The sequence below is a fragment of the Palaemon carinicauda genome, chromosome 15 (genome assembly GCF_036898095.1).
Source record: "Palaemon carinicauda isolate YSFRI2023 chromosome 15, ASM3689809v2, whole genome shotgun sequence".
Taxonomy (NCBI): Eukaryota; Metazoa; Arthropoda; class Malacostraca; order Decapoda; family Palaemonidae; genus Palaemon; species Palaemon carinicauda.
The window spans coordinates 9,093,203-9,119,247 of record NC_090739.1 but is presented as its reverse complement, the minus strand read 5'-3'; the positions used below and the strand labels follow the sequence as shown (position 1 = coordinate 9,119,247).

General features: G+C 48.1%; 1 long non-coding RNA gene across 1 annotated transcript; it reads left to right on the top strand.

Annotated features, from left to right (window-relative positions):
* The first annotated feature begins 3,311 nt into the window (after window positions 1-3,311).
* On the top strand, window positions 3,312-24,721 carry LOC137654231 (uncharacterized). Its single transcript, XR_011046564.1, has 3 exons — window positions 3,312-3,367; window positions 21,741-21,842; window positions 22,024-24,721. It is a non-coding gene; the product is annotated as an uncharacterized lncRNA (long non-coding RNA).
* Window positions 24,722-26,045: the final 1,324 nt, after the last annotated feature.

Here is a 26,045-nt window from a genome sequence, read left to right as displayed (position 1 = left end):
CCATAAGCTATACAATAAGATCCCACTAGACATCCGAAAGACTGAAGATATTAAGACTTTCAAGAGGAAACTGAAGACTTTCTTGTTCTCTAAGTGCTTCGACAGTATGGATTTGACAATAAACGAGCAATATGTGGTGTGGAACGCTGAATGCCTCTGAATGCATGTGATAAAATGACTGTGAAGGTCTTCTAGAGAGTATGGTTCTTAGGACCAGAGAAGCAGCCCTTAAAGTAGAGAAAGTAACTAACTAATTTATAATTCACATCTGAGTAGAATGCAACCTTAGTTGAAAGTATTTGCTTGTCTTTGAGGTCTTAGAAAGTAAATTGTTTAAATCCTGACTTTTTATTTGGGAAGGAAACAAGAGCTTAGAGTCGACTATCGTATCAAATGTAACAAAATTGAAATGTGTGTATATATATATATATATATATATATATATATATATATATATATATATATATATATATATATATATATATATATATATATATATGTGTGTGTGTGTGTGTGTGTGTATATATATATATATATATATATATATATATATATATATATATATATATATATATATGTATATATATATATATATATATATATATATATATATATATATATATATATATATATATATATATATATATTATTTTACTTTCAGGGTTGTTTTCTTGGTCCTATCACACAAGGAAATCATATGAACTACAGAACCTACCAGGTATGTTTAGCGTATGCATTCTTAAGTATTTAGAGTATCACACAGGGTATTCCAAGTTAATTATCAATCCTCTTGACGAGTTTGTGTAAAATGTCGATTTGAAAACTTATTAAGTGCTACCAATAATGAGAAAATGCGAGTGGAGTCAATATATTCAAATATATTGCAAATGGAACATCACAAAAAATAAACATTTAGAATTATCTACGCGAATGAATTAGTTACCGTCAATATTCATATAACGTCTGGAAAAAAATTATTTCTTTTTCACCTTTCACGGGATAATTTAAATGTTGGAAATGGTTTTTTTTTTTTATTGGGAACATAAAAAATTCCGCCCAAAACGGAGTAATAAATTAGAACATTACGGCTAAATCCATAAATTTGAAACGAATCTTTTCCATAATTTTACTATCAATTACAAAATTTGTAGAGGAAAGTAAATTAAGTTTTATCAATTCTATAAATTTTAACACCAAATAAATATATACATATAATTCTCGACGAAGAAATTATTTTAATCTAGAATAGTTTTTCAAATGAGAGCGAAGCCTACTTCAGTATTGCCATCTAAGTTTTAAATAAGGCCTATTTAAGATTGAAATTTTGAAGCTAGTATGTAATTTTAGTCATAAATAAGATATTAAATAAATATAAATATTAATTTTGATATATTTGAAGTTAATTTGATATTTTATAATAACTTTTTATATGATATATAGGATAGTTTTTAACTGAAAACATCAAGCTGGTTTTACTTTTCTTGCTAGCGTTAGAGACAAAATTCTATAAACGCTGATATTTGCATGAATAGGATTTGTTATTGTAAAATTAGGTATTGTATCAAATTGTATCAAATTTGTAGAAATAAACAGGCAGAGAAAAAACTTTATTAAGACACTTTTAGTCCAAGTATAGCTTAGTAGTAAAAAATGTTTTTTTTATTTTTTCATTTACAGTCACTGGCAATGAATACTTTGGGAAAATTTCAATGTTTGTATTAGGCCAATTTACGGTATTTCAGAGATATTTAAACTTATTTTTGGTCATTTAGATTTACTATACATAATTTAACAGACTTTACACATCTTTGTATTCAATTTATCATGAAAATAAGTCAAATTATCGACAATGACGAAATAAATATAATAGAAACAACAAATGCAAACGCCATAATTTTTCTCGAACACCTTACTATATAAGACTCCCTTTGTACGCAAATTGTTGTTATTCATTTCAATATTATTGGTTATCCTCAGTATTCTTGTATGATAGTTTTTTTTTTTCAAAATATTCTATTACCTAAGCTTAATAAATGCATTGATATTAAAACCAAGACCGTAAAATAGCAGAAATTGTTTTCACGAAAGCATTCATTTGCCATTGTTTACAATGTAACCGACATTGTTACCAAATTGGTCGCCGTAAAATCCAAAATATTTTCGTTGTTTCTTTCTTTATATATGAATTTTAGACAGTAATCTCAATATATTCGTAATTTTATAATATATTTTGTATTTAATGTTTCCAAAAAAATATTTTTAAAAAGTAATAATCTAAATTAACATAGTTTCTCCGTTCATCATTTGAGTAAAATTTAATGTTTGCGTTTTCACTTTATTCACGCTTATTACGTTGATTTTTCGGTAATTGAAACAAATTATTGCTGTCATAGGATAGCACAACATTATTTTATTAATAATTACGGGCAATTTTAGGTCCTAGGACATTTAGATCTCGACAGCTTAGGAAAAATAGTCGACTTTCGACGAGCTTTTTCATTTTAGTAAAGTCTATCATATAGTTTACAAATTTTCGTTTTATCATATAGGACACCATCATTATTTAAAGAAAACGACGAGTTCTAAGTGTAAAATTTCCTTCTTTGGGTTAGATTACCTAGAGAAAATGTCGTTACACTAGACAGTTTGTCATATTATGATGTTATCTATTATTCTAGGTACTAATTTATATCAGTTATGGCGCCGATAAGAAGGGATTAAAGTCACTTGCTTAAAACTGCATTGTGCTTGTCATATTTTATGCAAAACGTGTTTGTGGATATCTATGCATATTTCTCTATATCTACTAGATAATGCGGGTATATTAACACTTGTAGCGAGTATATATATATATATATATATATATATATATATATATATATATATATATATATATATATATATATATATATATATATATATATATATATATATATATATATATATATATATATATATATATATGTGTGTGTGTGTATAGATAGATAGATAAACGTTTATAATGTGTATTATGGTTTGTACGTATGTTTTTTTTTTTTTCAAAAGTACACGTAAAACAATTATAGCCAAACGCCATTTAATTTACTTTTCTCAGAAACTCCAATGCAATGGAGTTGGTCTCAGCGACAAAACTTTTATATACCATCAAATTACTAATTTTTAGACGTTAGATCATAACTTTAATAATTTATTGACTTGTAATATTTTATATTATTATCATAAAAGCTTTCTTATATAATCATAGATGTTAGGATTTTTTTAAACAAGATTATCGAAACGAACCTTCCTTGAACTAACATTTGTATTGTTACGTTGGTTATTGCTTACCTTAAGTAACGCTTAACGCTATTTCAGCTAATATTGGCAGGTATTTCATGGTTTATTGTTGTTTTTTCGTTGATTTTATATTTTTAAGTGACAGATGTTCATTTTGTGGAATTATGAAGTGTTGAATTGTCGAGTTGTCCAAATTATCTTAGGTAAAATTTTAGGTAGCCTACATGGGAAAGCCTATCAATGGCTACCCTGTAAATTCGTTTTGGTGGTTGATTGATTGAATTAAAGTTTTCAGTCATCCTGACATCTAAGGTCATTGACGCCCATGGTTTTGGTTGTTTAACATAACTAGTAGCTTATGTGTACAACGTTGGTATTATCTGTGGATAAATACTTACATCCAAAGGTATTTGGGTAGATAAATGATGCTTTAATTTCTTGCCAAATACATGAACCATATATTTTTCCTACTCGCTATCTTGTGTTTTATGCATTTCTGACCTTGATTATTGGGACAACACACATGCTCATGAGTTTTATATATGGACCCCTTTATATTATGAATATTATGGAGGGCACCAGTGAGAATTATTTGGGTTTTATTGGGTGGTTAAGTGTCTTAAAAGAGTGATTTACAAGAATAATAACCGTCATAAATGTAAAATAGACACAATATAACCATTTGGAAAAATACATGGTTCATGCAAGTGGCTTAAAACAGGACAAAGTGTAATTATTTAACACTTGATATTTGTAAAAGGTACAGAACCTAACAAACCCACCTAACTTAACCTAGTAGTTCCTAGGTCACAACCTCTAGCTGGGGTGATTCTTGCAGGAACAGGATTTTTAATAAAAAGCTTTTGGCAGTGCCAGTTATAAAAGAATAGCTACACCTGTGCCTTTCAAAGATCCGGAGCTTTTGTATGTCAGTGGCCAGTTCCTCCCTTGTGAATTAAAAATGGACATCAACTAATCTCAACTCCCCCCCCCACCATAACCTAACCTACAAGCCGTGCCCTTACCTACTACCGTATTCTAAGTTATCCGTTATCATACAGGTGGCCGCTATCATACATACACCCCAAAGATCCTAAGGAGACCACGTATTCCAACCCCCAGGTCAGGTTAGGTAAGGAAAGGGTCGGTCGATGAGTAAGGACACTATGTCCCGAGTCAGAGGAATGTAATGATACAATCTTTTCTAGTTATGGCACATTTTTTTATACAGGGCTGTTGCGCATAAACTGAAACGTAGTCCATATAGAAATTCAATAATTATAATAAAGATTTAAGAGATTTGAAAAATCTTGAAAATTTATATCAAAATTATAAATGACGCAGTTCCGGTAGGTCCTGCTGCTTCATCCGGTGCCTTAGATGACCGCGGAGGTAGCAGCTGTAGGGGATTCAGCATTATGAAGCTTCATCTGTGGTGGATAACGGGGGAGGGTGGGCTGTGGCACCCTAGCAGTACCAGCTGAACTCGGTTGAGTCCCTTGTCAGGCTGGGAATAACGTAGAGAGTAGAGGTCCCCTTTTTGTTTTGTTTCATTTGTTGATGTCGGCTACCCCCCAAAATAGGGGGAAGTGCCTTGGTATATGTATGTATGTATAAATGACAATGATGAGTTGTGTCTTTTCACCGGCATGTGATGTACATTTATGGAACAGTGTTTTAGTATGCAATGCCTATGGTATCAATAATTGTGATGAAAGTATAAATGTGGTTGTCAAATGAATTTATTCGGTATGACATTGGCATCCTGATGAAGTTATTATAGGAGGTTTGGATAAGGAAATATTTAAATCTGCAGTTTGAGTATAGCAAATAGATTTTTATAGATTTAGAATTGTTATGATATTTAGGATTGTCTTTTGTATTTCAAGACTACATGTAGGCTATTGTATATACAGTACATACCACAATAAAACGTTTTTTTTTTAAATACAGTAATGCCTTTTAACACCTCCAGGAAGTTATATTTATAATGCAACTTGGCAGCATGCTCTTTTAGTATCTCGAGAGCAAAGAAATATAGCATGAAACTTAGAATGTACAATCATCTGTTCATTCTAATTCTACCTTTGGAGAAGTTGCCTCGGCTAGCAGTGCTCTGCCAGAAAACATCTTACTAATTATAAAACTTAGCGGTCGTTATATTTAAAAGCTTCTATCGCAGCCAACTTTATTTTTTTTATATTGGTCATAATGCAGGTTTGTTCCATCTAATAACATCAGTTTGTTCCGTAACCGAAATACAAACCACGCTATTTACAAAGGGTATTACTTTTAGCGCAGCTGAAATGACGAGCCAATAGTTTTTAACGAGGGTTAATTACCCCCGCGCTAGTTAGCGGGGGGTGGGGAAGGGTAGCTTGCTACCCCTCCCCCCTCCACACACCGGTGACTTGCTCCACTTCACTTTTGGCTCGGCGGTGATCAGACGTGTCTGTTCATCGCCTTCGTGACAGCCTTTAATTTTCTGCTTTTTCTTTTCAGCTTGTGTGATTGGTTGGAAGTTGACCTTCAGTTATTTAATATGCGTACGTGCCCTGGAGTTGCCGGCCGTCCTTGTGGGACTTTCATGTCGGACGTGATTACGGATCCTCACACCCTCTGCCCTCAATGTCGGGGCCGACGGTGCGACCAGGATAACATGTGCCGTGAGTGCAGGGAGTGGTCTGCCTCCCAGTGGGAGAGGTTTGGCCGTCGGCATAAGAAGAAGTCCAAGAGAGACCGTTCTCCTCCGGGGTTAGCCTTGAAGGAGGAAGGTTCTCGGGACTCTAATTCCGCCGCCCAAACCTCCTCCGAAGCTCCCCCTCGTCCGCCTCCTAGGGAGAGTCGTCCGAGTGGGAGCGCAGGCCCTTGTTCTGTTTCCCTACCTTCGGTGGGGGGAGAGGGCGTCGCCTCCCATAGCGAGGCGGTTCCCCCTCCTCCTCCGGGGGAGGTTATTGATAATAATGCCTTATCCAGTGATGATCTTTTACAGATTTGGTCGTCCCTGGGGCTTAAGGGCTTGCCCTCCAGGGTCGCTCTTATTGACCTTGTCTCGTTGGGGGCCGCTGTTAAACAGTCGCCGGTGGTAGCGGAGGTAGACCCTCTGTCTATTGTCGACGTCGTGGTGACAGAGGCCTCCGACGTGGCTGGGCCTTCCGACGCAGGTGCTGTTGCTGGTGATGGTGCTCTAGGCTCTCCTCCTCCTTCCGTGCATCCTTCGAAGGGGGAAGTGAGTCCTTCGGTCTCGACTGCTGCCCAGCTTCCTTCTGAGGGAAGTGTTTTGACGGAGACTCCCCTTCGGAGGACCGATGGTCCCGACGATCTCCCCCGAGGCCGCCTCCGCCGTAAGGCTCACCGCCCTCTACGCCACAAGGGCCTCCCTTCCCCTTACAGGGGGACTAAGAGGCGCCTTTTTGGGTCTTCGTCCTCCGGGGGGGACTCTCCTCGTCAGCCTCAACCGACTGCTCCGCCCTCCTTGAACCTCTCTGCAGACCGCTCACCATCTCCTGCCGGATCTTCGCCTTCTGGAGAACTCGTCACCCGACGGGCAACGGTCCCTTCGGGGCTAAGGGATTCTTCCCTTACGCGAGCAGGGCTAGCGCACAAGCGCTCTCCTGCTCGCCAGCGATCTCCTGCTCGCCAGCGATCTCCTGCTCGCCAGCGATCTCCTGCTCGTCGGCGATCTCCTGCTCGCCGGCGATCTCCTGCTCGTCGGCGATCTCCTGCTCGCCAGCGATCTCCTGCTCGTCGGCGATCTCCTGCTCGCCGACGCTCACCTGCTCGTCGGCTCTCTCCTGATGTTCGCCCCCCTCGCCAGCACTCTCCTGCTCGTCAGCTCTCTTCCGAGCGTCAGCACTCATTTGAGGACCATCGCCCTGGGGTCTCTGACCACCCTTTAGTTCCTGCTGAACTCCCTGCTCACCATCCACCTGGTTCTGTGGCTACGCAACATCGTGCTGCGCGTGTGTCAGAAACACATGTTCGCCAACGCGCCAGCGATCTTCCTGTTCCTGCTCGTGAACGCGCCAGCGATCTTCCTGTTCCTGCTCGTGAACGCGCCGCACCACCTGTCCTCTCACAGGACACGCTTCGACCTTCTGCTCGCCAGCGATCACCAGCTCGCCAGCGATCACCAGCTCGCCAGCGATCACCTACACATGCTGCTCGCCATCGCACGACCCTGCATGATCGCCCGCTTACGCATGCTGCTCCTCATCGCACTACCCTGAACGATCGCCCTCCTGCGGATGCTGATCACCATCGCACCCTTTCACGCGATCATTCACCTGCGCATGCTGCTCGCCATCGCACAACCCTGCACGATCGCCCGCTTACGCATGCTGCTCCTCATCGCACAACCCTGAACGATCGCCCTCCTGCGGATGCTGATCACCATCGCACCCTTTCACGCGATCATTCACCTGCGCATGCTGCTCGCCATCGCACAACCCTGCACGATCGCCCGCTTACGCATGCTGCTCCTCATCGCACAACCCTGAACGATCGCCCTCCTGCGGATGCTGATCACCATCGCACCCTTTCACGCGATCATTCACCTGCGCATGCTGCTCGCCATCGCACAACCCTGCACGATCGCCCGCTTACGCATGCTGCTCCTCATCGCACAACCCTGAACGATCGCCCTCTTGCGGATGCTGATCACCATCGCACCCTATCACGCGATCATTCACCTACACATGCTGCTCGCCATCGCTTACCATCACGCGGTCATTATCGCCAGCGATCTTCTTCACCTACGCGGCAGCACGATCCCTCGCCGTCGCGCCATCGCTTGCGTTCGTCGCCTCGGACACGTGTTCATTTACCTGCCCACCCTCACGCCCACTCGCCTGCGCGCCCGCGCGATCGCTCGCCTGCGCGCCCGCGCGATCGCTCGCCTGCGCGCCCCGCGCGACCGCTCGCCTGCGCGCCCGCGCGATGACCCGCGCGACCATTCGCACTTGCGCGACCGTTCGCCCTCGCGCGACCATAGTTTGCGGCGAATTCCACAACCGGTGGTAGCAGCAGGGACGCGTGCTCCTAGACGGCACTCGGGATCACCTCCATCCAAGCACAGGTTGGTATTGCAGGACGAAGACAGGTCAGTACAGCATTCTTCCCCACCTTCTTTTCAGGCAGGTACCGTCGTGTCCACTCCAAAGGATCGCCCGATCCCTTTCACCTTAGCGAGGATTTCGGACTCTGTGTCCTTGGAGCAGCAGACTTGGTTTGGTCCGCTGGCACGGGCGTTAGTGAGGGTTATGAAACCAGCACTCGCCGGCCAGGGTAACAAACCAGCGGCTGTCTCTCCTACGCTGAAGAGAAAGAGAGGAGTGGACTTCGTGGTGACTTCCCCCAGGGCGAAGTTGGTTCCCAAGAGGTCGGTCTCGAGGGTCCCCTCTCCTGCACGAGTACTCTCTCCTTCTCCCGTGGACGAGGCCTTTCCGTCCTCTGGTGAGTCCAGTGGGGCGGTAGTCTTCCCCTCGGCACCAGGGGTGGAGACTTCGCTTCAGGCAGGAGAATCGTCTCGTGAGGAAGGGGCCCCTCGAACCTCGTTGTTGGGATCCTGTATCCCTCCCAGGAGGGAGCCCAAGGATTCCAAGACCATCCCTAAACCCTCTGCAAGGATTCGTCAGGAACCCACGACTACCCAGGGGAATGTCCACGTATCACCCCAGGAAGAGATTCCTGGGGCAGGAGACTTAGCTGCCAGCCCGCAGGGAGGAGAACAGCAAGAGTCCGAACATGCCTTCTGGCAGGTCCTAAGCCTGATAAGGCAACTTAACAGTCTTACGGATCCAGTCAAACCCCCCCCGTGAAGGCAAAGACACGATTCTGGATGAAGTGTTTGACGTTCGGAAGGCCCCTAAGACCAGTGCAGCTCTGCCCTGGTCTCGGGGGCTGAAGAGTGCCAGAGCTAGGGCCAATGCTCAGCTCGCACTTCTTGCCTCCTCCAGTCGTTCCACTGCCGGAAACAAACTCATCCCTCCTCCTCGCCTTCAGCAGAGGAGGTATTTCGAGATCCTGGGTGAGCACAACCTCGCTCTTCCTCTCCACCACTCTGTGGAGGAGCTGGCGAAGGGAGTTCCCTTGGAGAAACTCTCTGCCCGGCAGGTGTCGTTCTCGGCGGCAGAGATCCTTAACCACGAGAAGGTCGCTAAGTGTGCCATGCAGGCCACTTCGTGGCTGGACTTCTGGTTAGGATCTCTGGGCATCCTATTGCGATCGGAGGACTTGTCCAAGGAGACCAATAGGAAGGCCCTAGAGACCTTCTTGCTCTCGGGCACCCGCTCCATCGAGTTTTTGGCGCACCAGGTTACCACCCTGTGGGCCAACTCGGTGTTGAAGCGTCGCGATGCTGTGTCCGAGAGATTCCATCCGAAGGTCCCCGCCGTAGATGTGTGTAGGCTCCGACATGCCTCCCTCCTGGGGGAGAGCCTGTTTGAGCCTCAAGACTTGGAGCGAACGGCTGAGAGGTGGAGGAAATCCAGCACGGACTCCCTCCTCCACAGGGCCCTTACAACTCGGCCCTATAAGCCTCCAGCCCCGCCACAACAGCAGCAACAGCCTCGTAAGGCTCCCAAACAGGCACCGGTGGCTAAGAAAGTGGTGTCTAAGCCCCAGCCCTTTCCAGCCAAGGTCAAGAGGGGCGGTAAGTCCTCCAGGGGAGGCAAGACTTCTAGGGGTGGTGGCCGCGGCCGCAAGCCCTAGGGGTGGCAGTCCCCCTGCGTGTCCACCTGTGGGGGGATGCGTTCAGCGTTGCGTCCGCAGGTGGCAACATCACGGGGCCGATGCTTGGACGGTCTCAGTGATCGGCCAAGGTTATCGCGTCCCGTTCACGTCATCTCAACCTCCCCTGCAGCGAATCCAGTGTCGTTGAGCTCCTATGCCATGGGATCGGCAAAGGGGCTGGCCCTTCGGGCCGAAGTCGAGACCATGTTCGAGAAGGGTGCTCTCCAGGAGGTCGTGGACGGCTGTCCAGGCTTCTTCAGTCGACTCTTTCTTGTAAAGAAGGCTACTGGAGGCTGGAGACCCGTCATCGATCTCTCGGCTCTGAACAGGTTTGTCAAACAAACCCGGTTCAGCATGGAGACAGCAGACACGGTCAGACTTGCGGTGAGACCACAAGACTTCATTTGTACACTGGATCTAAAGGATGTGTACTTCCAGATCCCAATCCATCCGTCTTCCAGGAAGTACCTGAGATTCTGCCTAGACAACAAGATCTACCAGTTCAAGGTGCTGTGTTTCAGTCTCTCCACAGCTCCTCAGGTGTTCACCAGAGTGTTCACCCTGATTTCGACTTGGGCGCACAGGAACGGCATTCGTCTCCTTCGTTACCTAGACGATTGGCTGATCCTAGCAGACTCGGAGTCGACCCTTCTTCGACACCGAGACAGGCTTCTAGATCTTTGCCAGGATCTGGGGATCGTGGTAAACCTCGAGAAGTCCTCTCTGCAGCCGTCCCAACGACTGGTTTATCTAGGCATGCTATTAGACACCAATCTCCATAAAGCCTTTCCATCAGACGACCGGATAGCAAGGCTGAGGAGGGTGGCGGAACCTTTCCTCAGGCGAAAAGAACTCCCCGCCCAATCGTGGTTGCGTCTCTTAGGCCACCTATCCTCCCTGGCCCGTCTGGTTCCAAACAGCCGCCTCAGGATGAGATCCCTTCAATGGCGGCTCAAGTCCCGGTGGAATCAAGGATCCGATTCCCCGGACATTCTGATCCCAATGGGGTTTCTGGAACAGACGGACTTGCGGTGGTGGCTGGCCGACGAGAACCTGCGAAAGGGAGTGAGTCTTCTCGTCGTCCCCCCGGAATTGACTCTGTTTTCGGACGCGTCAAAAGAAGGGTGGGGGGCGCACGTTCTGAACCAGAGGGCCTCAGGCCTTTGGTCAGAATCAGAAAAGTGCCTACACATCAACCTGCTAGAATTGAAGGCCGTCTTTCTGGCCCTTCAACAGTTCCAACGGTTCCTGGCGGGTCACTCCGTGGTGGTGATGAGCGACACCACCACGGTAGTGGCTTATATCAACAAGCAGGGAGGCACTTTTTCGCAACAGCTATCCCATCTTGCAGTAGAGACTCTGAGGTGGACCGAAACCCACTCGATAACACTATCAGCTCGCTTCATTCCTGGCAAGAGGAATGTGCTCGCCGACAGTCTGAGCAGGGCTTCACAGATAGTGAGTACCGAGTGGTCTTTGGATCCTCAGATAGCCAACAAAGTCCTGACTTTGTGGGGTTCCCCGACGGTGGACTTGTTCGCAACAGCCTTGAACTTCAAGCTGCCCCTGTACTGCTCACCAGTCCCGGACCCCAAGGCACTCTGGCAAGATGCTTTCCAGCAACGGTGGGACAACATCGACGTGTACGCCTTCCCACCATTCTGTCTGATGAGAAGGGTGCTCAACAGGACCAGACTATCGGTCAACTGTTCCATGACTCTAGTAGCTCCGCTATGGCATCACGCGGAATGGTTTCCAGACCTTCTGCAACTCCTGACGGAACTCCCAAGGGAGCTTCCTCCACGACACGAGCTTCTCAGACAACCCCACTCCGGTGTCCCTCACAGGGCCGTAGCCTCGCTTCGGCTTCACGCCTGGAGACTATCCAGCGTCTCCTCGCGGAGAGAGGCTTTTCGCAACAGGTTGCGGAGAGAATGTCTCGGCACCTGCGAAGGTCCTCTGAGGGAGTCTACCAAGCGAAGTGGAGAGTCTTTTGTGGTTGGTGTCGTGGAAGGGGTATCTCTCCACTCGATGCCACTATTCCAGCAATAGCGGACTTTCTTGTGTATCTGCGAGAAGAAATGCGCCTTTCTGTCTCGGCAGTGAAAGGCTATCGCTCAGCCTTAAGCTTGGCCTTCAGATTGAAGGGCGTGGATATTTCTTCATCGCTAGAACTCTCTTTACTCATACGTAGCTATGAGCTTACCTGCCCCCAGTCGGAAGTGAGACCCCTCCTTGGAACGTGGTTCGAGTCCTCAGGTCTCTCAAGAGACCTCCCTTCGAGCCATTACGCCAGGCCTCCGATCGCCACCTGTCTTGGAAGACGGCTTTCCTACTCGCCTTGGCCTCGGCCAAGCGAGTTAGTGAACTTCATGGTCTCTCGTACGACATCGCCCATTCAAGGGGATGGGGGGAGGTAACGTTCAGGTTCGTCCCTGAGTTTGTGGCCAAGACTCAGAATCCTGGAGTGCCGGATCCTCGGTTCGACTCTTTCAGGATCGCGAGTCTCCGTTCTGTAACAAACGACCCAGACCAGCTGCTACTATGCCCAGTGAGGTGTCTGAGGTACTACTTGAAGAGAACGGCTGCAGTCCGTCCTCATGTGCGAGCTTTGTTTGTGAGCACAGGCAGGACAAAGAGGAGGGTCACCAGGAACACCATCTCTGCTTGGATTCGAAGGGTTATCCACCATGCCCTGAATCCTGACCCTCCTCCGTCACGTCGCCCTCGGGCCCACGATGTCAGGGGTATTGCTACATCCCTGGCCTTCAAGAGAAACTTCTCTGTGACGCAGGTACTTCAAGCTGGGGTCTGGAAGCGTCAAACGACCTTCACAGCCCACTACCTGCAAGACGTGACCCACAGGAGCCTCGATACGTTCTCTATCGGCCCTGTGGTGGCTGCACAACAGCTGGTCTAACCTCAGGCTCCTTTTTGGACAAGTAGCAGTAGGTTGAGGGCGTTGTTACCCGGTCTTAGTCTGTGTGAATGAAAGAGTATGTCTGACCCTTACTTCTTTCTTCATTCTCCCCTCTCTTGGGGAAGCAGCATCCTGGTCCTCGCATAGCTGACCTCGACCTCTGCAGGTAACCCATGCTTCTTTGTGCTCCTAGTATTAAGCTTAATACTGTTGCGTCTCCCATACCCTGACGAGGTGGTATGGGGAACGTCCTATCCTAGAATTCCTATCTGAAGGTCTCAAGGTCAACTTCATAGGACGAGTCACACTCTCCTCCTCACACTACTTATGTAGACCACTCGTTCCTAGCGATGCTAGGAACCTGTGAGGTACAGGGGCTCCCTCTCTGAGGGATCGAGCCCCGGGCAAGCCGAAGTCAGTAAGGCTGGGGACTTTCCACCCTTCCTAAGGGGTAAGTCACCCTTTGTAAATAGCGTGGTTTGTATTTCGGTTACGGAACAAATGACAAATTCGAAGATAATTTGTATTTTTCCTAACCATACAAACCTTAGCTATTTACACATATGTGCCCGCCATCCCTGACCCCCAAGTCAAGTCCTATCTCTAAGTGAAGTGAAGCAAGTCACCGGTGTGTGGAAGGGGGGAGGGGTAGCAAGCTACCCTTCCCCACCCCCCACTAACTAGCGGGGGGGTAATTAACCCTCGTTAAAAACTATTGGCTCGTCATTTCAGCTGCGCTAAAAGTAATACCCTTTGTAAATAGCTAAGGTTTGTATGGTTAGGAAAAATACAAATTATCTTCGAATTTGTCATTTTTATATTAAATCCTTTTACTTATTGATTGACTTTTGTAAGGCTGTACTTTATGTGTGTTTCTTATTGGTGATGAAGCCAAATGCAGTAGCTAACAGGCATTTTGATGAGATTTTAGGTGCCACCATGTATCTGTTGAGACCTTGCTTACAATTGCAGTAGTAAGAATCAGGCAACATTAGTAGTTTAATGCATTATTGACAGCCTTAATTTTGTTTTGCTTTTTCTTTCAGCTTGTGTGCTTGAAGTTGGCCTCATCCTTCCTTCCTATCATGCGGAAGTGCCCTGGACTCCCCGACCACCCTTGTGGAACGTTCATGTCGGCGGTTGAGACAGACCCTCACACCTTATGTCTGCAGTGTCGAGGTCAACGGTGTGAAAGGGATAATACCTGTAGTGAGTGCAGGGAGTGGCCTACCTCCCAGTGGGAGAGGTTTGCCCGGTGGCGTAAGAAGAAGTCTAAGCGTGACCGTTCTCCTTCAAGGGCTGCCTTGAAGAAGGAAGGTTCCAAGGACACTTCTTCCGCTGCCCGAACATCCTCCGAAGCTCCCACTCGATCGGTCTCTTGCGAGAGGCCGGCGAGTGGTAGCGCAGGCCCTTCTTTTGTTTCCCAATCTCTGGGTTCGGGAGAGGGCGTTACCTCCCATAGCGAGGCAGTTCCCCCTCCTACTCTGGGGGAGGGCAGTGATCTTGTTGATGACCATGTTGCTAACGATGATCTCTTACAGCTTTGGACTTCCTTGGGGCTTAAGGGCTCGCCCTGTTTGACCTGATCCAGTTCGGTGCAGCTGTCAAACAGTTGCCGGTAATAGCAGAGGTAGATCCTCTGTCTATTGTCGACGTTGTTGTGGCAGAGGCTTCCGACGGGTCCGGTCAGACCCCTGCTGCGGTCGCAGATGTTGCTGAAGGCTCAGTTCCCCCCTCCGAACATCCTTTGAGGGAGGAGCTGGGTCCAACGGTCTCTCCTGCGGGTGAGTCTCCCCCTCGGGGGAGTGCACTGACAGAGACTCCTCTTCGGAGGACAGACGATGGTGTTGCTGTGCCTCGAGGTCGTCTTCGCTGTGAGGCTCGCCCTCTTCTTCGCCGTAGAGGCCTTCCTTCTCCTTACAAGGGAGTTAGGAGGCGCCTCTTTGGATCTTCGCCTTCGACGTCCCCCGCAGAGATCCTCCACGACGAGAGCAGACCGTTGCAGCTGCATCGCTTGACCTCTCCGTAGATCGTTCGCGATCTCCGACGCCTGCCAGACCTTCCAGTCTTCCATTTCCGTTCCTGGATGCTGATGCGCAGTTGGCGCCTACGCACCCCGTTGTCCAACGGGCACCGGTCCTTTCGGGGCAAGAGGGCTTATCCCACAATGCGGGTGAGTCCCTCAAGCGCCAGGTCTTACCTGCGCGCGCGCAGTCCAAAAAGTTCCTTAGCGAGCGCACAGGCGCTCACAGGTTCCTCAGGACTCGCAGCGCCCGGACGATCTCCTGCTGAGTCTCGCCGTAGATCTCCTGCGCGCCAGCGTTCACCTGCGCGCCAGCGCTCTCCTGTGCTACAGAGACCTCCTGTGCTTCAGCGTTCTCCAGCTCGCCAGCGCACTTCTGTTCCTGCTGCGCGCAATGCGCTCCATCGGTCTCCTGAGCGTCCACGATCTCCTGCTCGTCAGCGCACAACTGGCCGCCCTGTTCCTGATGCGCGCAACGTTCGCCCGCGCGCCCACAATCTCTGGATCTGGGCGCAGGCAAGGACATTGTCCCTCCGCCTCCTTGCCGACGTTCGCCTACGCGCCAGCCATCGCGCGCACACTCCTGTGCGCACTTCTAAGACAGCCCGAGTTCCTGCGGGGCACGCCCACGAGATGTCTCGTGAGCCCGCCCACGAGCGTTCGCCTTTGCGCGCATCCTCACCCTCTGGTCCTGCGCCCCAGTTGGTTCCTTCTGAACGCGCAACTGCGCGCCAACGATCTCCTGCGCACCAGCGATCTCCTACGCGCCTGCGCGCAAGCGCTCTCCTATGCGCCCATGCGCCAGATCGCCACAGGTCTCCGACATGCCCTCGCGCTAACTCGCCTGTGCGTAGTCGATCGCCTGTTCGCGCTACGCGCCATCCCTCCCCAACGCGCCATCGATCGCCTACGCGCCATAGCTCCCCAACGCGCCATCGATCGCCTACGCGCCATCGTTCTCCCGACCGCCAGCGCTCGCCCTTACAACCGCGCGCACCCACGCGCACCCTCACCTGCACACCAACGCTCACCCTCGCCTGCACGCGCACCTTCGCCTGCGCTCCCACTCGCCCGCGCGCCCTCTCGCTCACACGCTTCCTCGCCCCCGCGCCTTCATCTCCGTTCGCCCGCGCGCTAACCAGCGATTCTACCATCGTGCAAGCGCCAGTGCGACCTCGCCAGCAATTCCCGCCGGGTTTCGCAGCGCACCCAACCGTGCGAGTCTTCGGGAACGCATGCCTCCAGATCTTCGTCCTCGCGATCTCCACCCCGCAAGCGCAGAGCTGTGCATGTCCAGGAGCAGGAAGAATCTTCGGAGAGGTCTACGCAACATTCTTCTTTTCAGGCAGGCCCCGTGGTATCCACTCTTAAGGATCAGCCGATCCCCTTCCCTCCAGCGGGTGTTGCTGACACTGCGTCGGTCAGCCGCCAGCCTTGGTTCGGGTCCCTGATCAAAGCGGTCGTGCAGGCTATGAAGCCAGCCCTCGCTGATCTGGGACTGAAACCAACGACACCCGCGTCCCCGCTGAAGAGAAGGAGAGGAGTGGACTACGTGGTAACTAATCCTAGGGTTAAGTTGGCTCCCAAGAAGTCCGTCAGGAAGGCCCTTTCCCCCTCGCAGACACTTTCTCCTTCCCCCTGTGGACGAAGCCTTTCCGTCCTCAGGAGAATCCAGCGAGGTGAGGCATTCTCCCACGGCACCAATGTGAGGAACCCCACCTCGAGGAAGAGAACCGTCTCGCGTGGAGAGGAGCCCCCAGACTTCTTTGCTTGAGTCCTGTATCCCTCCCAGGAGGGAGCCTAAGGACTCGAAGACTGCTCCTAAGTCTTCTACCCGGATTCGACCAGAGCTAACGAGACCCCAGGAGAATGTCCACGTATCTCCCCAAGTAGAGCTACTGGGGACAGGAGACCTTGCTGCCAGCCCACAAGGAGGAGAGCAGCACGAGTCGGAGCATGCCATCTGGCAGGTCCTGAGTCTAATGAGGCAACTCAACGGATTCAAGGACCCCGAGACCGCCCCCCTCGAAGGTAAGGATACGGTCCTGGACCAAGTCTACGGTACCCAGAAGCTCCCAAAGGCCAGCGCTGCTCTGCCCTGGTCCCAGGGAGTGAAGAGTGCCAGAGACAAGGTTGAGGGCCAGCTCGCCGAACTCACCTCCTCCAGCCGTTCCTCTGCCGGGAACAAACTCCTCCCACCTCCTCGTGTACAACAGAGGAGGTACCTCGAGATCATGGGGGAGTCTTGTTTAGCTCTTCCCCTCCACCACTCTGTGGAAGAGCTCTCTAGGGTAATTTCTCTCGAGAAACTCTGCGCCCGGCAGGTGACATTCTCGGCTACGGAGATCCTAAGCCAGGAGAAGGTCGCGAAGTGTGCCATGCAGGCCACTTCGTGGCTGGACATCTGGCTGGGGTCTCTGGGCATCTTGTTGCGATCCAAGGACTTGTCCAAGGAGAGCACCAGGAAGGCCCTTGAGACTTTCCTCGGAAGGCCCTTGAGACTTTCCTCCTCTCGGACACGCGCTCCATCGAGTTTTTAGCTCGCCAAGTTTCGAACTTGTGGGCAAACTCGATCCTAAAACGCCGTGATGCCGTGACCGAGAGGTTCCACTCGAAAGTCTCAGCCGTGGATGTCGGCACGCTCAGACACTCCTCCATCCTTGGAGAGAGTTTGTTCGAGCCCAAGGATGTGGAACGGACAGCTGAGAGGTGGAGGAAGTCGAATCACGATTCGCTCCTCCAAAGGGACCTTACATCTCGGCCCTACAAGCCTCCAGCTCCTCAACAACAACATCAGCAGACTCGTCAGTCTAGTACATCGAGACAGGCTCCGGCAGCAAAGGCAAAGGTGCCTAAGCAGCAGCCCTTTCCTGTCAAGGACAAGAAAGGCGGAAAGTCCTCTAGGGGAGGTAGGAATCCTAGGGGGAGCGGCCGAGGCCGTAAACGCTAGGATTGGCAATCCCCCTGCATGTCCACCAGTGGGGGGATGCCTACAAAGTTGCGTGGACAGGTGGCAGCAACTTGGGGCCGATTCCTGGGCGATCTCTGTGATCAGCCAAAGATATCGCGTCCCGTTCATAACATCTCTTCCTCCCCTGACAGCGAATCCAGTGTCGTTGAGCTCCTATGCCATGGGATCGGTAAAGGGGCTAGCCCTTCGGGCAGAAGTCGAGACCATGCTCAAGAAGGATGCTCTCCAGGAGGTCGTCGACGGCTCCCCAGGCTTCTTCAGTCGACTCTTTCTTGTAAAGAAGGCGTCTGGAGGCTGGAGACCCATCATCGACCTCTCAGCTCTGAACAAGTTTTTCAAGCAAACTCCGTTCAGCATGGAGGCAGCAGACACGGTCAGACTTGCAGTGAGACCGCAAGACTTCATGTGCACTCTGGATTTGAAGGACGTGTACTTCCAGATCCCAGTCCATCCGTCTTCCAGGAAGTACTTGAGATTCAGCCTAGACAACAAGATCTACCAGTTCAAGGTGCTGTGTTTCGGTCTCTCCACAGCACCTCAGGTGTTCACCAGAGTGTTCACCCTGATATCTTCATGGGCACACAGGATCGGCATCCATCTCCTCCGCTATCTGGACGACTGGCTCATCCTGGCAGACTTCGGAGTCTACCCTTCTTCGCCACCGAGACAAGCTTCTGGGACTTTGCCAAGATCTGGGGATCATGGTAAATCTCGAGAAGTCTTCTCTGCTTCCAACTCAACGACTGTTATATCTAGGCATGATATTAGACACCAATCTCCACAAAGCCTTTCCGTCAGACGACAGGATAGCAAGGCTGAGGAGGGTCGCAAGACCTTTCCTCGTACGAGAGGAGCTTCTAGCCCAATCTTGGTTACGTCTCCTAGGTCACCTGGCCTCCCTGGCCCGTCTAGTTCCGAACGGCAGCCTCAGGATGAGATCCCTACAATGGCGGCTCAAGTCCCGGTGGAATCAAGGCAACGATTCCCCGAACACTCTGGTCCCTATGGGAACTATGGAACAGACGGACCTGCAGTGGTTGCTGACCGACGAAAACCTTCGAAAGGGAGTGGATCTTCTCGTCCTCTCCCCGGATTTGATGCTGTTCTCGGACGTGTCAAAAGAAGGATGGGGGCCCCACGTTCTGAACCAGAGGATCTTAGGCCTATGGTCAGAATCAGAAAGGTACCTCCACATCAATCTGCTAGAAATGAAGGCCGTCTATCTGGCCCTTCAACAGTTCCAACAGACCCTGGCGGGCCACTCCGTGGTGGTGATGAGCGACAACACCACAGTAGTGGCTTATATCAACAAGCAGGGAGGTACCTTTTCACAACAGCTATCCCATCTTGCAGTAGAGATACTGAGGTGGACCGAAGTCCACTCGATTCCATTATCAGCTCGCTTCATTCGGGCAAAAGGAATGTGCTCGCTGACAGCCTGAGCAGAGCATCGCAGATAGTGAGTACCGAGTGGTCTTTGGATTCTCAAGTAGCCAACAAAGTCCTGACTTTGTGAGGTTCCCCGACAATGGACCTGTTCACGACAGCTTTGAACTTCAAGCTGCCGCTGTACTGCTCCCCAGTCCCGGACCCCAAGGCACTCTGGCAAGATGCCTTCCAACAACGGTGGGACAACATCGACGTCTACGCCTTTCCACCGTTCTGTTTGATGAGAAGGGTGCTCAACAAGACCAGACTATCGGTCAATCTGTCAATGACCTTAATAGCTCCGCTATGGCATCACGCAGAGTGGTTCCCAGACCTTCTGCAGCTCCTGACGGAACTCCCGAGAGAACTCCCCCCACGACACGAGCTACTCAAGCAACCACACTGCAACATCTACCACAAGGCTGTAGCTTCGCTTCGGCTTCACGCCTGGAGACTATCCAGCGTCTCCTCACAGAGAGAGGCTTTTCGCAACAAGTTGCGGAGAGGATGTCTCGACACCTGCGAAAGTCATCCGCAGGGGTCTACCAGGCAAAGTGGAAAGTCTTCTGTGGTTGGTGTCGTGGGAGGGGTATCTCTCCCCTCGATGTCACTATTCCAGCAATAGCGGAGTTTCTCGTGTATTTGCGGGAGGAAATGCGCCTTTCAGTCTCGGCGGTGAAAGGCTATTGCTCAGCCTTAAGCTTAGCCTTCAGGCTGAAAGGAATAGACATTTCTTCCTCGCTGGAACTTTCTTTACTCATACGAAGCTACGAACTTACCTGCCCTCAGTCGGAAGTGAGACCTCCTCCATGGAACGTGGTTCGCATCCTCAGGGCTCTTAAGAGACCTCCGTTCGAACCATTACGCCAGGCCTCTGATCGACACCTGACTTGGAAGACGGTGTTCCTGCTCGCTTTGGCATCAGCCAAGCGGGTCAGTGAACTTCATGGTCTCTCATACGATGTCGCCCATTCAAGGGGATGGGGGGAGGTAACGTTCGGGTTCGTCCCTGAGTTTGTAGCTAAAACTCAGAATCCTGGAGTGCTGGACCCACGGTTTGACTCCTTCAGGGTCTCGAGTCTCCGTTCTGTAACAAGTGACCCAGACCATCTGCTGCTATATCCAGTGAGAAGTCTGAGGCGTTATCTGAAGAGAACGGCTGCAGTCCATCCCCGCGTGCAAGCCCTGTTTGTGAGCACGGGAAGGACGAAGAGGAGGGTCACCAAGAATACCATCTCTGCTTGGATTCGAAGGGTCATCCACCACGCCTTGAATCCAGATCCTCCTCCGTCACGTCGTCCCAGAGCACACGATGTCAGAGGCATCGCAACGTCTCTGGCTTTTAGAAAAACTTCTCGGTGACGCAAGTGCTACAAGCTTGGGTCTGGAAGCGTCAAACGACCTTCACAGCCCACTACCTGCAGGACGTGACCCACAGGAGCCTTGATACATTCTCGATTGGCCCTGTGGTGGCTGCACAACAGCTGGTCTAACCTCAGGCTCCTTAATGGACAGGTAGCAGAAGATTGAGTGCATTGTTACCCGGTTTTAGACTGCATGAATGAAAGAGTATGTCTGGCCCTTACTTCTTTCTTCATCCTCCCCTCTCTTGGGGAAAGCAGCATCCTGGGTTCTCTGCATAGCTGACCTCGAACCTCTGCAGGTAAACCATGCTTCTTTGTGTTCCTAGTATTAAGATAATACTGTCGCGTCCCCCATACCCTGACGAGGTGGTATTGGGAACGTCCTAGCCTAGAATTCCATCTAAAGGACTTCAGGTCAACTTCCTAGGACGAGTCACACTTCAATCCTCCACACACAAGCTTATGTAGGCCCCACGTTCCTTGCGACTTGCGAGGTGCAGGGACACTTTTTCTCGAGTGCTTCTCACTCGGATTCTGTGTCCCCGGGTAAATCCAAAGCCAGTAAGGCCGGGACTCTCCACCCTACCTAAGGGGTAAGTCACCCCATGTAAATAGTGTGGTTTGTATTTCGGTTATGGAACAAATGACAAATTCGGAGGTAATTTGTATATTTCCTAACCATACAAAACTTAGCTATTTACACATATTTGCCCGCCAGCCCTGTCCCCCAAGGCAAGTCCTACCTCTAAGTGAAGTGAAGCAGTTCACCGGTGTGTGAGGGGGGGAAGGGGTAGCTAGCTACCACTCCCCTACCCCCTTGCTAACTAGCGCGGGGGTAATTAACCCTCGTTAAAATTCTAATGGCTCGTCACTTCAGCTACGCCGAAAGTAAAACCCCATGTAAATAGCTAAGGTTTGTATGGTTAGGAAAAATACAAATTATCTCTGAATTTGTCATATCTACAAATTTGTCATTTTTACTGTTTTCTATTGGACAAATGTAGTTATATATTGCTTTTATTACAGATATACAAGAGGCACCTGATGTCCTGGATTTTGTTGCTAAGGGACCAAAAGTCAACTACAGTAATTGTATTTGTGAATTGCAACATAAATGAATTTAAATAGGTACAGTATAGTGATTAGAATCTTGTTATAAATCTTTTGAAAATATTCTACCTCTGTTATATTAAATGCACTGTATAGTATCTTAATATTGCCTTACCAAAGTGAGAGATTATTTTCTTATTCAAGGTATGCATTGCCACTTCAAAACTAATCAATATTTTTCTTCCTTTTCTTCCTATAGATTGGCAGAGGTGTCGAGAGGTTCTGTTCTTGTATTCCTAAATTCACGTCTTCACATTTACGTACATTTAATACCCAGTAGAATAGAAATATTACCCGACATATTTTTCTCATCTTAGGTTTTTCTAGTTAGCCAAGTATAATCAAATTATGTCAGATTTTTCCTACACAAATAGAAATTTTCATCCTTTAATTGTAATATGGATTCAGAGAACCTGGATACGGCTGATATAACTCAACAAGGTGGTGGTAGTTAGCCCCACCCACTTGACAGACCACTTCAATCTCACTTTGCTTTCATTTTTCTGGTAGATAGATGGGTTTTCAGCACCCTCAACTGGCTCTTGTAATCTTTTTATATTTCTTTTAGATAATTTATTGGCTGGTTATCATGCACAAGGGAGATTAAGGAATAAAGGATTGGCTGTTGTTTCCCAATAACTAAACCTGTTTAACAGTTGTATATGCAACATGCTATAATCCACATTCTTTTTTCTGTTAAACAGCAGTCCTGTTTTCTGTTTATTTCCTCACAAGTGTGCCCTTGTGACAGTGCGTAATTCTGATCGTTATGCTCCTTCGGAAAAAGATTTTGCTGCCACCAAGTGTGAAGGGGATAGGTGCCACCCGTCTTTTGTTCGGTGCCTTCTTGATCCTGTTCGGAACGTTTTACCGATCATCGAGACGTTATATTGTGTACGGACTGTCATCGCCTAGATTCCTCACGACCTACAAACCTTTGCATAACTAGCTTACACACCTCTTAGTGCTACACTTACATTTGCCCATCAGAAACTGAAGCACTTTCTCCGGCCTCTGAGGGCACAGAAGCTAGGAGCTCCAATGCTTCTGAAGAGTCAGTTCTTCAAGCTTTCATCCCTTCCTATATAGTACACGGTTTCACCCCAATTCTATTTTTAATCCTGTACGAGAATATACTAGAAAGATTGCCCTGAACTGCTGAGCCCACGGACGCAACCGCAGCTTCTCCGAAAATAAAAAGCCAACCTATGAAGACTGATAGTCTGAAGTCTTATTAGACTTTGTCCAACCTCACCTCTTATACACATGAGAGTGGCGGTGCTCTACCACCCTCCAACCCAACACAAGTAGGTGGGTCGTTACGAGGTAGGCCTACAGGTTATCATCTCCTTGCTACCAGTACTTTGTCCCATATGGGATCAAGTATGCACACCATTGGTTTGAATGAATGCCCCTGTCCTTGCCTTCCACCCTCTTCAGAGAACTTCAGAAAGACTTCTTCTCCTAGGATGAGTGCACTATGTCCTCTCTCATGTGAGAAGAGGAGTATGATTGGTCCAAGGCTCATGAAACATTTACAGATTCCTCTTCATGGTTTTTGGGGAAGAGCAGTTCTGTACCAAAACCCAGCGTGGTAGAGGCTAAAGGACTGTTCAAGCAAATGCACTCAGTTGACAGGGTCTTGGTGTAAAGGTCAATTTTGATCCCTACATTATTGTTTGGTGGAAAGGCTTCGTACTTCGTGTCATCACCCTCGCTTGACTGGCTTACCATTCAGTTGAACATGTAACTTTCAGAATTCCGAAGTTCATGTCCGTTGGCAGTATCCAAGGAAACCTTCCAACATCCCTGGGAATTCTAGATGCTTGCTTTTTGTAGATGACATCAAGGCTCAGCATGAACCTGATCCTTCTCAAACAGCCACACAATGATGGCATCCAGATCAGCTTTTTCCTTTCTTCCATCATCAGAGAAGCTCCTTAATCTTTGTGTGAAGGATAGCACTCAACCCTCAATACAAGTTTTCAACTAGAATTTAGGTATGGACTCTGCAAGAATTGTCTAGACAAGCAAGATGCTTCTAGGAGACTCAAGCAACTAGGAATGTTTGACAAGTTCGCAGGTCTTTCAAGCGATCTCACTCAAAACTGGGTGATGGGCAGCAGTTAGTGCTTCAACCCTTGAGAATGTTTTCTACTAGCTTAATCCTGATGAAGCAAGTGGGAAATGCCATATCTTGGCCTGTCACGAATTGTTCTGGAGGATAGAATATCTCTTTTGACTTTGGCTCAGGATTTCATAGTCGGACCTAGGACCCAGCTGTTCACGACTTCAGTTCCTTTTTAATTTTTGCCCTACAAGAAGCAATTAATGTGACCCAGGATGACATGCCATCCCGTCTTCTTGGGACTCTTGACTCTTCGTCCGGCAACAGAAGGAATAAGAGAAAAGATCCTAGAACACTGTTTCTGTCTTGCTTATTGGGACATTTAGACATGTGCTCTTTCACCTGAAAAGGAGATCAAGGGAGCATTTTGGATTTGAGAGCACAAAGTCAGACGTGTTGGATCTATTACAGCTTTCAGGAAAATGTCAGAGGCGCAGTTCGTTAAGTAAAGAGTTGGATAACGGCAGACAACTTTCTCTGCGCATTATCTATGGGAGCATACCCAAGGGTCCCTGGTTACTTGTAACCTTGTCCCAGTGGTAGCTGCTCAATCATGTAGGTAACCTAGCTCCTTCACAGGACAAGAAACATCTAATCTTAGATAGTGATTGTGACTTAAGTCTAGAGTAAGAAGTAATTATCTCACCCCTTCCTCCCATATGAGGGGGAGGAGAGCCAAATGTTTGCAATCCCATTCATCACGAATGACCGTATATTCTGACCACCTATCTTCCACACGGATATAGGTTTTTCCTTAACCATCTTCACAGTACCTTGCTTAATGCCTGATCTTCATGGTCAGGTTCTTATGAGGTTGACATAAGTCTAAACTTTTGCTCCTGTATTGGACCAAAGTGCTTTGACATTTCCTGGGAAAGTAAATCAGCCAGATTTATTATACCTGTATAGACTCCCTCCTTCCTAAGGATAAGTCTGATATTAAAGGACAAACATTTTTATTCATGTAAGAACAAATCACATATTTTAATTTGTATTTTTCCTAACTATACAAACCTGAGCACTTTAAGTTACACTTCTCACCTTAATCACTCTGCAAGTTTAAAGGTAAAGGTCACTCATGAATCGCAAAGGCAAGGGACAGTGACTGCCCTAGCTTGCAGGGGAATGCTCTAGAAACTGACCACATATCCATATGATCAGCACCGAAGCCCCCTATCGAACTTGAGCGGGACTCTAACCCCAGTCCGACAATCGTCAGGCAGGGACATTTACAATGGGCCCACACAGCCTAAGTGAGAGCTCAGTGCCCTGTCGGGTGGGTGGACTTACCCACCGCCCTCCAGCTAACTGCCATTACTTCATTAAGTTTTAGCAGCTCTATCCAGCTTTGCTGAAAGCATACTCCAATTAGAGTAATGTTAAGAAAAATACAAACTACTAAAAAAAAATTTTTTTCACTTTTATGTCAAGCAGAATATAGTCCAGTTAACCTTTACGGGTTTTCATATAAAATAGGACAATGTATTTATTTCATCACAAACCCATTTGTATTAGGCCATTTGCAGATCTAAAATGTCTTCAGACTTATACTTCCTTGTCTTTTACAAACCAACTATTCTCTTCATAATTCTTACGTCTTTATTGTTACCAGTTTTTCCCCAGCCTCTTTGTAAGTGGCATTAATGGGCAGGTCTGCAATCATTAGGCAATATTCATTCTAGAAAACCTCTCCTTAATGCATTTCATTCTATTGTATGCCTATTAATATCATCTTAATATTTTAAAGATATTCATAACCACAATTACATTAAGATTTATTTTTCAATATTAATCTTACCCGATGATCATGTAGCTGTCAACTCTGTTGCCCGACAGAAATCTACGGTCGGGATACGCCAGCGATCGCTATACAGGTGGGGGTGTACACAACAGCGCCATCTGTGAGTAGGTACTCAAGTACTTCTTGTCAACAAGAACTCAATTTTTCCTCTGTCGTGCCACCGGCTAGACCTACTAATACGCCGTCCCTAACTGGATTTGTTTTCACAACTTTTTGGTGAAGTACACTATTCCAGTTTTGAGCTTTCGCTATGCAGGGGTTTTATCTTCATTTCAAAACTTGAACTCGTTTT